Below are 15,088 nucleotides of genomic sequence, written 5' to 3'. Positions count from 1 at the left end.
TCATTGGCTTCTTCTTAAACTTTGTATACTAGTAACGTCAGTCTTCTCCTTGGACCTCAGACCAGTAACTTTCAGTTTTCTTAAGAATTCCCTCAAATCTATTAAGACAGATAACCATAAATTTCTTTTAGTCTGTCGTTATAACTGAGGCTCCTATATTACATTGTACTACATAATGTTTATTTTATTTATTAATTCATTTTTAATTGAATGTACGTGTTTTATTTATCTTAATACGAATATTATGTTTTCTAAGTTGTTGGGGAAAGGAAGACAGTGGGGGTAAAATATGTATGTAGTAGATGGGAAGTTCGTGAGTTACTGGGGTTGAGAAGGACACCTTTGGACCAATCCAAAAAGTAAATTTTAATTGAAAAAATTAAAATGCAAAGGACTAAAAATTTACTTAAGTAAGTGATTGATTTTCTATTTAAACAGTTTAAAGGTTCTCAGGAGTACATTCTGTATTTGAATTGTACATGTATACCATATTATACTCAAAGGTAAACCATGACTATCACATACATCCACAGGCATCCGTTTTTAGAAATGCTTACATCTATCCATATAACCTACTACTAGCTAGTGTGTATAATATTGTCATTTATAAAAAAAATAATACTTTAAAATTATAGTTCGTAGTACCGAGTATATTGCAAATGTGCGCATTCTGGGGGCAATAAAGCAGAATTTTAATAGTTGAACTTTTCCTGAAATGATTAAATGGTTCAACTTTTTAAAATACAAATTAAACTTTTTAAATTTATTTAATGTTTCTTTGTAGTTACATGGAAACCGCATAGAGCTAGACAGTTTTATGTCGATGTGTCAAATTCCTCTGCATTAACTTCAAACACCATTGACAGGATTCGCTGTTACAAGGATAATACTGTTGTTCCATACTTTCCAAGCAATCCTTCAATAGCGCCCTGTAGACAAACAGCAAGATATGTCATCATTGAGTCAACATACGATTCACCGGAAGATACTGAGTATGGTGCAATTCTAGAGATCTGCGAAGTAAAAGTAATGGGTATGATATAAACGCATTTTATTACATGAACGTCCTTGTACTCCACTTGCTCCAATCTTGATGACTAAAATACCTGATGCTTTATTTTCGAACACCTTAATATCAATTCTCTGTAATTATCAAAATTGGTTGGCCACGCATAGAAAAACATTTTGATTTTTTTATAATAATTTTAAACAGCTATGTCATTAATTGTAAAATCTAAAGTGGGTTTATGAAATAGACCCTTGGTTGCCATAGAAACGGGGTGCAAAATTCTCAATTTCGTTAATTTTGAAAAACGTGCACTTATCAAGAAAAACTGTGTCCAGAAATGAAAAGGGATAACTTAATATGTTTTCATTATTTAAATTTAATATTACAGATTAAAGTAATTATATCTGTAGTTTTAATTTAATCTCTCAATGGTAAATGACCAATTTACATATTATAACCTATCAGATATGTGATTGGTTTAGTGGAGTTTTTGGAGGCTTAAAACAAAAAATGCACACTGATTACAAATTTAGTAATAATTAATTATGAAAGGCTGATATTTGATTATATCAAAATATGTAAAATATTGGTGGGACACTCAAAGATGTAAAAGGAATTCAAAGGTAAAGATCACCTTTTTCTACATTTTGAAGCATTTTTTGCTTCCTAATTACTTCCCTTGAACTACTCTCTAACGTTTGGAGGTACAATGTGTATAATTTTAGTAAACAGCAATGAACATTTCTGGCGAAAGATCTCATCAAAGTTTTACAGTATGGAAGAAGAAAAGAAGGCTAAACATCTTAAACAATGAAGACAGAAGGTAAATTCATGTATTTACTGAGCTTTACAAAAATATCAAGATTAACAAATGCATATTTGCCTTACAATACACAGTTGTTTTACCGGTAGTGGTCAGTGGTCCTTATCAAATCATGCGAACTATACCTTTTGACAGTTTGAGTTTCTGACCAATGAATTAATTATTTTTATTAATAAAAATGAATTTGAAGCACATAAACATCACTTGCTGATACAGCTGAACCCCCCCCCCTTCCCCGAAATATAAATCTCTATATAGAGATTCAAATTGTATAAAATCTGTGCCATTCAGTAGGTTTACTTTTTATGATGTGCTGAGAGCGCTGATACTAAAACAAGTCCCACGAAGAAAATAAGTCCCACATGAGTCCTACGTGAGTCCCACAGCAAAAGGGCCAATAAATACATATAATAAAGGGTTATTTTATAAGAATATTATATTTATATGATAATATATCAAAAAAAGTTTTTATAAAATGTTTTTAGTGTGTTTAATAGACGATTGAAGATTTCAGACCACAGTCAAGAACGATAACTCTGTTCAAATGTAAACAATGGCCAAGAACTATGTTGACAATGCTTGATTACTACTGAAAGCTAACTATCTTTCTAAAAAAAAAATAGGTATTTGTAACAATATTTTTATATTAAGGAAGTTAAATTAATATGATGTTATTTCTGAATTTAATTTGTTCTTCAGTTTTACTTGAATTTCTAAGTTTCGTTTGAAAATATTCTTCCAACGTATATTAACGCTAAATACAAGTAAAAGTATGTTTGATTTTATTCTAGTATATTATTACTTAGTTTCTTACAAACTAAAATAGTTTTACTGTTGTTTTATGTATTTTAACAACAACTTGGTAAGTTTTCCTGACACCCATGTTTATTGTGTATATACACAGAGTCCTGTAGAGATACGTCCCTGATATACCTGTATACAACACTTGGGGGATGTTATTCACACCTTTCAATCCCCCTGTTGTTTGTATACCTATTATAATAACTTTTGAACAAGGCTGGGGCTAGGTTATACCATTCTGAATTCAAATAAAATATTTAATTTAATGTAGAATTATTGAAATTTCAGCTCCTATTATGTATGACAAATAAGGTCATGATAATGAAATCATTAATCAATTTTTTTTATATTTGATTTCATAAATAAAAACATTCTTTGAAAATTAAATTAATAAAGAATTGTGATTTAAAATAGACTTAGTCAGCATAAACTGTATTGTAAATTCTTGAATTGTATGAAAAAATTCAAAATAAAAGTATTAAAGGCACAACCATTGAAGATTTTTTTTTTATTATTAATTTGTAGAAAAAATACAATGCAGAGTGTAGCTGTAATCTATCCATTTCTTTATTAAAAAATGTGTTCATTATCCATCATGTAATTAAAGATAAAAATTTAGATTATTAAAGCCAGTGATACTCTGGATGTGGAACTTTTCAAAAAAAAATATCTTATTTGATAAACTTGGAATTTTAGGCCAAAGTTTTTATTTTTTTTGGTTTACGATTTTTTGACACAAAAGTATGCATTGGGTGGTCGAAAAATAAAAATAAAAATAATTTGGAACCTTGACATATTTTTTTCTCGAGAAGCATTAAAATGTATTCAAATAAAAATAATAAACACACAAGATTTTTCAACGTTTAAAATTGTTTTTTTCATATCATTCGGTTTATTAAGTCAAGAAAAATGAATCCACACGTCAAATGACTCAAGAACAGAAATGGGAGTATCGGGCTCTGTTACTGTTGATGGTTTTCATTCTTCCGACTTACAAGTCTGAGTTTCCATAATAGACACATATATTGCACAGGGACAAATATGGGTAAAATTAAGCAAATTAACTATTCTCTGGTCAGCCTTTCCACTTACGAAAACATTTTTGGAAACTCCAAAAGTGATTGCTTTCACAACAAACCTTTACCTTAAGATATGTGTGTCCAGGGACCAACCTAGACCCACCCGATTAAGGAGACTTCACTTCTCCCTCAAAGAAATTTAAGAAGTATTGAAATTTAGGGAGACTTCTTGGTGCGTATACGTGGCACACTTTAATCGTTATAAAACTATTTCATTGTTTAAAACTTACATTACATTTAGAAAACATTTCCGTATAAACATTGTATTTAAACATGATTTAAAAAATATAAAAAGAATCTTAAAAGATGTTTCCCCCAATTACAAGGTATATAAATATCTAAAAAAAATTATAAAACACCATTGACATTAAATAAAATTTAGTACTACTACTATTTAACTGTAAAAGTTTCTTATTGTCAGATTTAATTGTTTATCAAACATTTTTTTTTCATTTCTTATATAGTAGTATAATTTTAAACTTCTAAAATTTTTCTTCTCATTAGATTTCCAGGCTTTTGGCATAGTCATAATTTTGTTAATTTCTCTTCAAACTTGTTTTCAATATAAAATTTTGTTTCTAAAAAAAGTTTTGATGCAAACCTGCATGCCGATTGAACAGCTACTTATGTTTATCGAATCTGTCTTCTGATGTGTAACTTCTTAGAAAGCTAATAACTTCACAATTTATCAGTAAAAATATGTCTGTATTCACAGCATGAATTAATTATTTGACAATAATAAAGATCTTAAATCTTCTCCAACATCTTTAGGATGACATCGATAGCTGTCCAGCTGTTTTGCGACTTGTGTGTATAACTTGTAACGATGGACTTTTTCATAACCGGAAGTGTAAAATCTAGAGGAGTTCCGACAGAGTATTCGATGCATTGGTCATTGGCAATGTGGTTTGACAACCTGTATTTGTAGAGTTCATTGACTGTTTGTGAGAGTTTGGGTTAATGATTAAGATGTGTTGTAAATTTTGGTTTAGTCAAGAAAATTTCGAGCCAGACACATTATTTTTATTTTCGTAAATAGGGAAAAATAGGGTCGGCGGAATCGTAAACCAAGAGAAAAAAAAACTTTGGCCTTATACTGATTTGATTTTTCACCATGAATTATATGTACAAAAATAAAATTAAAAATTTAGAAGTTGAATTTAATTCTGATCTAGCTGAAAGAAAAGTTTTTTTTTAATAAACAAATTGTATATACGCGGACTTCAGTAGCCAAACTTTATCATGTTTATAGTCCATAACTTAGGTTCTGAAATCCTGCAATTGCATTATTGAATGTCAGCGAATTCAAAAAGTAATTATTTATTATAGTGACATTGTGCACTATAAGAATTGTAATTTGCAATGTAAACAAATAAACAAATTAAAACTGCAGTCTAATAATTAGAAGAAGTGCTTTCCATCTTCGACAGAATTTAGGACTTGAACAGAATTAAAACAGATGTTATAACTTAATGATGAACACATTTATTTTCCACAAGTTCCTCATATTCATCAAATATATTTCCAGGATACCTGAATACAAGACCATGCATCTGAAAATTCTCTAATGCAGTCTAAACTTCACAACATAAGAATCTTTAAGGGATGTAAACACATCTATCTTAGCTGGACTTTTTATTTTTGCAGTTTGATTCCTCATTTAATTGTTATAAGAAAAACATACAGTTCAATGTAATTTTAAAAAAATTAAGATATCATAAAAAATACAGCTATTACTAGTATATATCACTGTTGGCAGCTATAAATCACTTCCAATTTCATATCTTTTATGAATTAGTAAATAGCTAGTTCACTTTCTTTATCGATCTATAAAACAATACTTGTAGGTCTGTATAATTTCCTAGGATTGCATAGTCGTAATTTTCAAAAGAAAGAGAGGCTTTAGATTATTGAGCTAGTGCATTGTACATATTAATTAAAAACCTCTTTCTCATATGTTTGATAAACATAAGACTAGCATTGAAAAAAATCATTGAATTTCCCAAGTTTTGATTTTGTAACATTGTTATTAATAAATTTATATAAAATTTGATTGAAAATTCTGTTTTTGGTAGTATTTTTTTCCTGTTGTTAGAACTGCTACAGAAGGCATATAAATCCTGGAACATTGTGAAAGTTTCATAAAATCTTTACAATTAAAATATGGATGGCTTGTTACTTTAATACTTGAGGCAGATGTAAGAGTTATTGCGCTTTGTTTATACACGATCATTAGAAAACATCTTCAAATGAACTTCTTGCATTTTTAAAAATATAATTAATTTAATAATATAATTATAATATCTATTAATATTTGTTTTCAAAAAATACTAAAATGTAATTATAATTGTTGGGATTGGGAAACACTATCTGAGCTATATCAGGATATAGGAGTTATCGTTCTTTGTTTTTGTAACTAATCGATGTAACCGGCTTCTAAAACATTTTTTGACAAAATTTTATTCAAAATATATCTAAACAATGGTAATCTATAAAGATATGTTGTTAAATATTAATAAAATGTCATATATCCTGGTGGGACTCATTATTTTTCTGTGGGACTCATGTGGGACTTATTTTCCCCGTGGGACTTGTTTTAGTATGTCCCGCTGAGAGAGACTTTTAAGTGAACATTATTTATCTTTATAATATAAATTTCCACTTCTGTCAGTTTTCATTCATTGTTTATCCTATTATTTCAATTCTTTATTGGCATTAGCAGGGACCTATATACTAAATGGCATTAGGCACATATTTTACAGAATTGTGTTGTTAAAATATTTAACCAGAGCAAGTTTGTTTCTATAAAAAAGTGCATCAAACGTTTATAATGTGTGAGCACAAGCATAAAGTAGCTAAGTTTTTTTTAATAGTATTCTATATATCAGCAAAATATGGTCATGTGATGTTCATAAGCAGAAAATAGGAAAACAGCATGTTTGTTTTGATGTTATTGTTTTATTTAATAGCTTCTATCTTTTAAACTTATATCCAAAACTGTACTATATGTATTGACAAAATAGATCTAGGTTAAGAATGCACTGGAAATATTGAGTTATTTTTGTTTAGACTCTTATTCGCCTGTGAAGTACCAGTACTGTATAATCTATAGTTCAATTTTGTGTGAATAATAATAATCTTTTCAAATAGCAAACATTAAAAAATATATATGTACACTTGTACATATGTATTAGTGTTAAAATAAAATTTAACTAGAGGTACTGTGAGCAATGAGCTCATTGCTCACTAAATGATACCCCCTGCCTCCCATATGGTTATAACTGATGACAAATCCATGTTTTACTGTGGCCGGGAAACCCAAAATATGTGTCAAATCAAAAAGTAAAATAGGAGGTGCACAATGGCAATATGTAATAAAGATTCCGTGAAAGGTTCATTAAATTTCACTCACTGCAGTGGTATAAGAGGAGTTGCGGATTATTAAGAGATGGGTACCCTAAAGCGTAACAGACAGACGGATGTACAGACAGATGGACGTACAGCTAGACGGACATACCGATTACAGTATACCCTACCACTTTTCAAGCGGAGGGTATAATAAAACTACTAGTATATACATGTACATGTAGAATGTTCACCTCTGATTTATAATGATATTTGTTTTACACATGCTGACCATGTTTTATAATATTCTAAACAAATTATTTGATACTCAGGCAAATATTCACTACTGGTAAGATGATCACACACATGAACATGTCTGTTTATGAATGAAATGAATTTTCCTTTTGATCATGTTCCTAGGAAAATAATTATTTTCATCATTTTTTCATCAAAGGATTTACCATATAAGATGAATAAAGAAAAAGTAAGACCAGTAAACCAAAACAGGACCAAATAGGCCATGACTGAAGTTCAAGTGCATTCTGCAAGAAAGTGGACAGCCTAGATTTTGTTCTTTTCAAGGTAACCATTCTTAAAATATGAAATTAAATTAAGGACATACGATACAAACAAAACATGGATGCCTGGATTGGTATATATTTTTTGGCATAATTTAATTGCAAGTTAATGATGCTATTAATAAATTTCTAGAATATTAAGAAATTGTAAACCTTCTGTGTGATGTTCAAAAGTCTGCCCTCTTGAAACTATCCTTATTAATCTATACAAATATTTTTCACTTCAAATTCTATTTTTATGCAAATATGAATTAAAAATTAAAAAGTACTTGAAGAAAGTTATTAGTTTTACTGATTTAAACATGACCCCAGTTGTTATTTTCAAATTCTTTGACATAAGTTTGTTTGTATCATCTGCCCATAATTTAAATTGTTAAAAAATATTTCAGTTTTATATCTTAATTTAAATCTTGCTTATTTCTTTTTTTTTTTAAACAAAATTTAAAACCTGTCCAGTAACAGAAGAATTATCATACCAGAATAAAGAAAACAACTTTCTAAAGGATTACATACACATTTAATTAGCTTGAAATCAGTGTATATTGGAAAGTTCAGGAATTATTTACCATTGCAGGTTGAGAAGGGATGCCATATTTTAGGTTTGAAACCAGGCAAGTGAAAGCTGAATTCCAACCTATTCCAACATACTTGTACCCACTGTCTTCAAGATATCAGTGTTTGAGATATCAAAGTTCAAATATAATATTATTATTATCAGTGTTACTTGTGTATGTCAATGTAGGTCATTACTGGTACATGCCTGACCAACAAAAACTCTAAAATTGAAAAATCAGAGACAAGATTTTCAGAGCAGCAGAAACAGTAGAATTTGTCACGTAAATCTAATGATATGTACCGTAGTTGAGAATACATGTACAGTACTCTAAATGTTGCATATATAAAAAATAAAAAAAGCGAAAAGTTCTCTTGTTTTCAGAATTTATATTTACATGTGAAAAAAAGAAAAGGAGATTGATATAGTTGGTGTGATGAGATGTTGGCAGGAACCTAGTAAAATGAAAGGAAGAACTTCCTTAAAATGATACTTGTGGGAGACATTGTCTCTTGGGGGGGGGGGCATTGTTTCAACTGACTTTACAGAATACAAAAGATCCATTGCAAACCTAATTGTTAATTATATGCCAAACACTATGTTTAAAGTTTTCCATTGTTGGATATTTATACCCCCCGCAAACAAAGTTTGGGGGGGTATATAGGAATCACCTTGTCCGTCTGTCTAACTGTCCGTCCATCCGTCTAGCTGTCTGTGCAAATATGTCTGGTCCATATCTTTCTTACGGAGGGACATTAGAATCTACTACTCCACACAAAGATTGCCCATGACCTAAGGGTGTGTCATGACCTTGACCCAAGGTCATTTGGGAAACTTCAAGGTCACTGGAAGAAAAATTTCATAATTCGTGTCCGGTCCATATCTTTTTTATGGATAAACTTGGTAGGTTCTCATTTCACACAGAAATTGCCCATGACCCAAGGGTGTGTCATGACCTTGACCCAAGGTCATTTGGGGAACTTCAAGGTCACTGGAAGAAAAATTTTATAATTCGTGTCCGGTCCTTATCTTTCTTATGGATAAGCTTGGTAGGTTCTCATTTCACACAAAGATTGCTCATGATCTAAGGGTATGTCATGACCTTGACCCAAGGTCATTTGGGGAAGTTTAAGATCACGAGAAGAAAAATTTCATAATTCATGTGTGATACATATCTTTATTATGGAAAAACTTACTTCTGAAAAAGTATCTGAAAAACCCCGGTATTATGTCCCGTTCGGACAGTTCTAGTTATGTTTAAATCCAAGATAACTTACCAAAGAGGATGTGATTTTTTTTTAAACCAATGTAATTTTTCTCAAGTTTAAAGTCGTGTTTCATAAGTTTTAAAAGAAAAAATCAGAAGGGGGGGGGGGTTAAATTTTTGACTTCATTCAAAGTATCTGTGGTTTGCAGTTGCCCATGAATTAAATAAAAAAATTATACAAAGTTACAAGTTGAAATGAGTAAAATATTATGAATGTCCTGCTTGTTTTAGTTTCATTTCAGAATTTTTCAAGTTTGACCAAATCTTGAAAAAGTAAGAGCCACAAGGTTTTGCAATTATTTGACATAGCATTACAAAATGCATTTTATTTTAGCAATATCATAAAAATTTAAGATGCCAAAAAATTTAGTTCACATTCACATTTAACTCATTACACAGGTTTTATAAAAGAGTAAATAAGTCATAAAGTGTAGTTTTGGGAATATTGTTAGTTAAACGCAGCCATTTTGGTTAAAAATCTGGTATTCCTGTCTCCATGGTAACAAATCTTGCATTCCTGTTTCCACAGTAATAGAGAATGGATAGGGAAAATTTTATTTCATATTAGTTTCAATCTAAGGGGATAGTTTCAGGAAACTTGAAACATGCCCTGGTTAGTCTACATGTACTTCAAAATTGTCAAGAAAGGGGGGGGGGGGCATTTTGTGCAGGTGTTCACAGTTCTCCTATCTAAGAACATATTTACATGTATTAATGCTCTTGGAAATGGATTGTGAATATTTTTACATGACACTTCTCCTATATATGGACTAATTTTACTGTAAATGACATCAAAACAGGTAGAAAGGAACATTTCTTTTCTATATGAACTTGATGAAATGTGCATATGTTCCTTGAAATACGGAAATTTTGCAGATTTTGGGTAATTTTTCATCAGCTTTTTAAAAAAAAATGTTTAAGTGTCCCATAAATATTTTAATGTGTTTAAACTAACTTATGTACCATCTATACAATGCACTGTTTCCTGAATTTCAAATCAGTGTGCAAAGTATTAAAAAATCGCTTTGAAAAAGGGTCTAAAATGGTAATTTTCTCAATTTGGCAAAATGCCAAAATCCCCAAAGCTAAGCGTTGTTAAGCCATTATGTAGAATTACAGTTTTTAAAAAAATATGCTGTTATACTAGAGAGGAATAATGGTAGTTTTGAAACAAAAGTAGATTTTCCCATTCTCTTGTTTCTTTTAAGCTCATTTTTATTCAGTAAAACCTACAAAAACACGTTTTTTGGTCAAATTTTAGGAAGAATTTACAGGGGAAACAATAGGTGCCGTTACCATGGCAACGAGACATTTTTTGAAATAAAAAAATATAAAACCATTAATGATGTGACAATGTGAGTACACACAAAAAGTTTCATAGAAATTGAAAATGTAGCGTGGCCAAGCATTATTGACATTGTTTGATAATTACAGAGAATTGATATTAAGAAATAAAACATATTAAATTCTAGCTTTGCGTTTTAGTTGTAGTCATATATAGTTTAGTCAGAAATGCAATGAGTGTATAGTCGGTGGGCATACAGAACATGAATCGACTCGCAAATCTTTTTTGCCTATCATTTCCCCCCATTTTAGATCACCTGAGTCACTCAGGTCACCTATTTTTCTGTTTTTTAGAATATACAGAAAATCACCATGGAATTGGTTTTAAAAAATGCCATAATATGTAGCAAGGTGAATATTTATTTTCAGAGAAAGAGAAAGACATATAAGGGAAGAAAAAATCATATCTTAGAGTGCTAGATGATAAGATGTGTTCCCCCGTGTTCTTCGTGTCAGACGGTTAGCATTATGACATAATGAAAACAGTATCTTTAAATTGTTGAAAAAAAATTGTTTATTAATAACGGAATTATTATGCATTAATTTCATTACATCAATATTTTTTAAAATAAATCTGTGGGCACTTTATGATGATTATTGATTGATTTGTATGGTATCATAATATCAACTAGAGGAACTATGAGCAATGAACTCACTAAATGATACCCCTCGTTTCCCATATGTATAAAATGGCATTGTCGATGTTTTGCTGTGAGAAACCCAAAATATGAGTCGGATAAAAAAGTAAAATAGGAGGTGCACAATGGCAATAGATACTTAAGATTCTGTGAAACAATCATCGAATTTTATTGAGTGGTTTGAGAGGAGTTGCGGATAAGAAATAGGTGCCCCAAAGCGTAACAGACAGACGGACGGAGGGACATTCCGATTACTATATACGAAAAGTGGGAGGGGTATAATGATATGCTATATGAAGTTTTTTCGTTCGGATGATTCTTTTTAAAAACTTAACCTTGTAAGAAAATTCAGCAGAGGGAAATTAAGAGCTGGTAATGCTGGAAATGAAACTTCAAAACTTTTTTGTTGTACTTATCGAACAAATATATCCTAGCCTCCTTTAATCTATATTTGTAATATTTGAACATTTGTAGTCCTCTGGGATTAAAATCTTTCGTTCTCAAATAAAATCATCGTCTTTTATTTTTTACCACAGAACACGAAGTAGATGTAGAAATTTTCTCCGCTGTCGAAATATCAACAGGGTTAACAACCTTTTACTTCCGTATAACTTAAGAAATCTGTTTTCAAGAGCTGTAATTTTTTTTACATCAAGAGACAAGAGGAAGTATATAATTGTGAGGCTTTCTATAAAAACCTCATTTATCTTGAAGCTTCATTATACTTTGTTCGTTATTTATTATTTTTTTTTACCTTATTTTGTAAAAAACGTACATTTAGAATTTTTGTCTTCCCCATTCTTCTGTACAAGTCATCTATCTCAATATAAACAAAAACAATATGAGCATCGCAAAAGACAGCTTTAGTGTAGTATTAATTGATATTGATAGAAATGTTCGTGTACTTATTTCAGTGAAAGTTTTTGAACTAATCTATATAGAAAAAAATCTTAGGTAAATATCCTTGAAATGTAAGATTTATTCTTATAAAATGCAGGAAAAGAGAAAAAGTGCCTGCACAACAACAATAACTTCAACAATGAATTCCTGGAAACACGCCAATTTAATATCTTATGCATGTCTATTATTGGTTGTTGGTTGATTCATATCATTTGTGGATAACTTTTAATTTGCACCCTGTACCAGCAATTGTGACATCTAAATTGGACAATTGGTCTATTTATATCATCCTTCGACAAATATGTGCATAATATGAAAGTCGAAAACTTGAATATTTCCATAGAATATTTCCCATTTCTGATTTAAGAAAAAAGAATTAAGCTTATCCTTCAGAAAAATGGGTTTTAGGTAAAGTTTGAATCTAACTATTTAACAATGAAAACTGTATAGAAATCAATGCAGATTTTTTCTTGATTTTTTTGATCACAGAGGTAAAACAATATATATCTGAACAGACGCAATCAATCAATATGTAAAGAATAAAAATAAAACTGTTTTTGTTAAAAATGTTATAATAGTATGTCTAAATTCTTAGTTTAACTATTCAAAAATTCTTAAACGTATTACTTTAGTAATACGTTTTATTTATCTGTTATCTGTTATTACATTGTCAACATACACCATGATAATTATGACATGCGAGTTATTTATGTCAACATGGTAGATAATTATGCTAACATAACGAGCAACTTACTTTTGTCCACATATGAGATATGAATGTTGATAAGCAACATAGTCTTAAGCATGCATCTTGAACAGTATTCAAGATCAAAAGTCTATATAACAATACAATATAGGGGCAGAGCTAACACGGACCTCCAAAGCATCAGAGGTGAGATCAGGTGGAGAAGTGATCACATCCTGCCGACCGGCCATGCCCGCCGTGTGCTCCTTGTCATGATCGGTAAATAATTGAAAAATTCATCGTCAATTCAGTATATTAATAAACGCTAACAATTTGTATGAAAAACTTCAATCAGCATTTGACGCAATGATAAATTATATTTGCTGAAAAGGCCATTGTATCCACCATTGAACTTACGCAATGATGATATAAAATAAGACTACTGATATAATTGTTTCACCAACTTGTTTGTCAATATTTTACCTTGTTTTAGAAATTTATCGACGTAAAGCATGCTTTTGCATATTATCGAATCAACAGAGATATGTAAACTCCGTATGTAGGTGATGAAGGTATATTGCTGCATAATTAAGGGAGGTTGACGAAATTTGTCACGTTTGTCATAGAGTTTGATTATTGAATTACAATTAACGTCTTTTTCAAGTAAAATATACAGATATGAAACAGTTGTCTAACTTTGTGGTATCTTTCATTCCAAGCTCGCCGGGATATATAGTATCGATATAAGAATTGAACTACAATCATATATTGACAATGCATCGTCGATATATCTAAGTGTCGTGATGAAGGTCACAACAAGTTTTTTTTTTCTTTTCCTGTTTAAGATTTTTGACAAATTCTGCTACATATGAATTAAAAAATAGGTATGCTTATAACGGGGCACATTTGGTTTTTTTTAAAATAGAAGTATTCTTTAAAAGTACAGGTGAGATCATATGCGATGGAGGCGAAACTTTTACATATTCAATTTTCTTCACACATTCCCCTTCAAAAATCTTTAATCATCAAAAAGTTTTAATCATCAAACTTTAATCGACATTATGTGAATGAAGGTTACATGTATTATATTTGAAGTCTTTATGGGTATATTTCAGTCATGTTCTACATTAACATACACACCTTTTACAGCTGAATTCTTTATTGAAATTTAAATACTTTATTATAGTGCCTAGTTGTGTAAATGAGACCCAATAATTAAAAAAAAAATAAAATCTCCCCATATAAATATGTTTTTATATAATAATAATATTTATCGATTTGATACGTTTAATACTCTTTGATAAGATGTTATCGGTCTTAAGATTCGTCTGCTTTATGTTGCCAAAGATTTCTTTTAAGCTCACCTGAGCTGAAAGCTCAAGTGAGCTTTTCTGATCACATTTTGTCCGTCGTCCGTCTGTCCGTCCGTCTGTAAACTTTTTCATATTTTGAACTTCTTCTCTAAAACCAGTAATCCAATTGCAACTAAATTTGGCACATAGCATCTTTGTGGAAAGGTGATTAAAAATTGCAGAAATGAAAAGACAGGTTTTATCCAAAGCGGAGAAATCCTGGAAACTGTAAAAAAGGGGGGGTGCATTTAAAAAAAAAAAACTTCTTCTCAAGAACTACTGAGTAAAATTCATCGAAATTCAGCATAAATTATCCTTATGGAAAGGAAAATGTAAATTGCAATCAAGTGCTAACTCTGTTCCAGTTTTGAGCCAATTACGAAAATAATAGTAATCATGTGACATAATCGGGTTCGTTATTGGGACGTACTAAAGACGGGAAACACTAATGACAGGTCAATGCAAATTTTCAGGTCTTTTGTATTCCTGCATAAAAAACTGATCAGTATGATATTGTTTGACACATATATACTTGGAAATAAAATATAATTAAAAAAAAAACATAAAGTCATTTCATTTGACCAAAAATTAGAAAAGTGTTATTTATATAAAATTTCAGGTCTTTAATATGGTTCGTATTTCAGGTCTTTAGTACGTTCCCTTCCTCGAAAACGAGGCCTCTTTGTTTAAAGCGGCCATTTTAGACTCAATCTA

At 30.3% G+C, this 15,088-nt stretch overlaps 1 long non-coding RNA gene across 1 annotated transcript; it reads left to right on the top strand.

The window, feature by feature from the left end:
- The first annotated feature begins 1,731 nt into the window (after positions 1–1,731).
- Positions 1,732–8,339, top strand: LOC134237777 (uncharacterized). The gene is made up of 3 exons (XR_009985877.1): positions 1,732–1,832; positions 7,512–7,639; positions 8,210–8,339. It is a non-coding gene; the product is annotated as an uncharacterized LOC134237777 (long non-coding RNA).
- Positions 8,340–15,088: the final 6,749 nt, after the last annotated feature.

Source organism: Saccostrea cucullata, unplaced genomic scaffold, assembly GCF_032062105.1.
Source record: "Saccostrea cucullata isolate Sc308-1 unplaced genomic scaffold, CSIRO_AGI_Scuc_v1 ctg7218, whole genome shotgun sequence".
Taxonomy (NCBI): Eukaryota; Metazoa; Mollusca; class Bivalvia; order Ostreida; family Ostreidae; genus Saccostrea; species Saccostrea cuccullata.
This window is presented reverse-complemented; position numbering and strand designations above follow the sequence as displayed.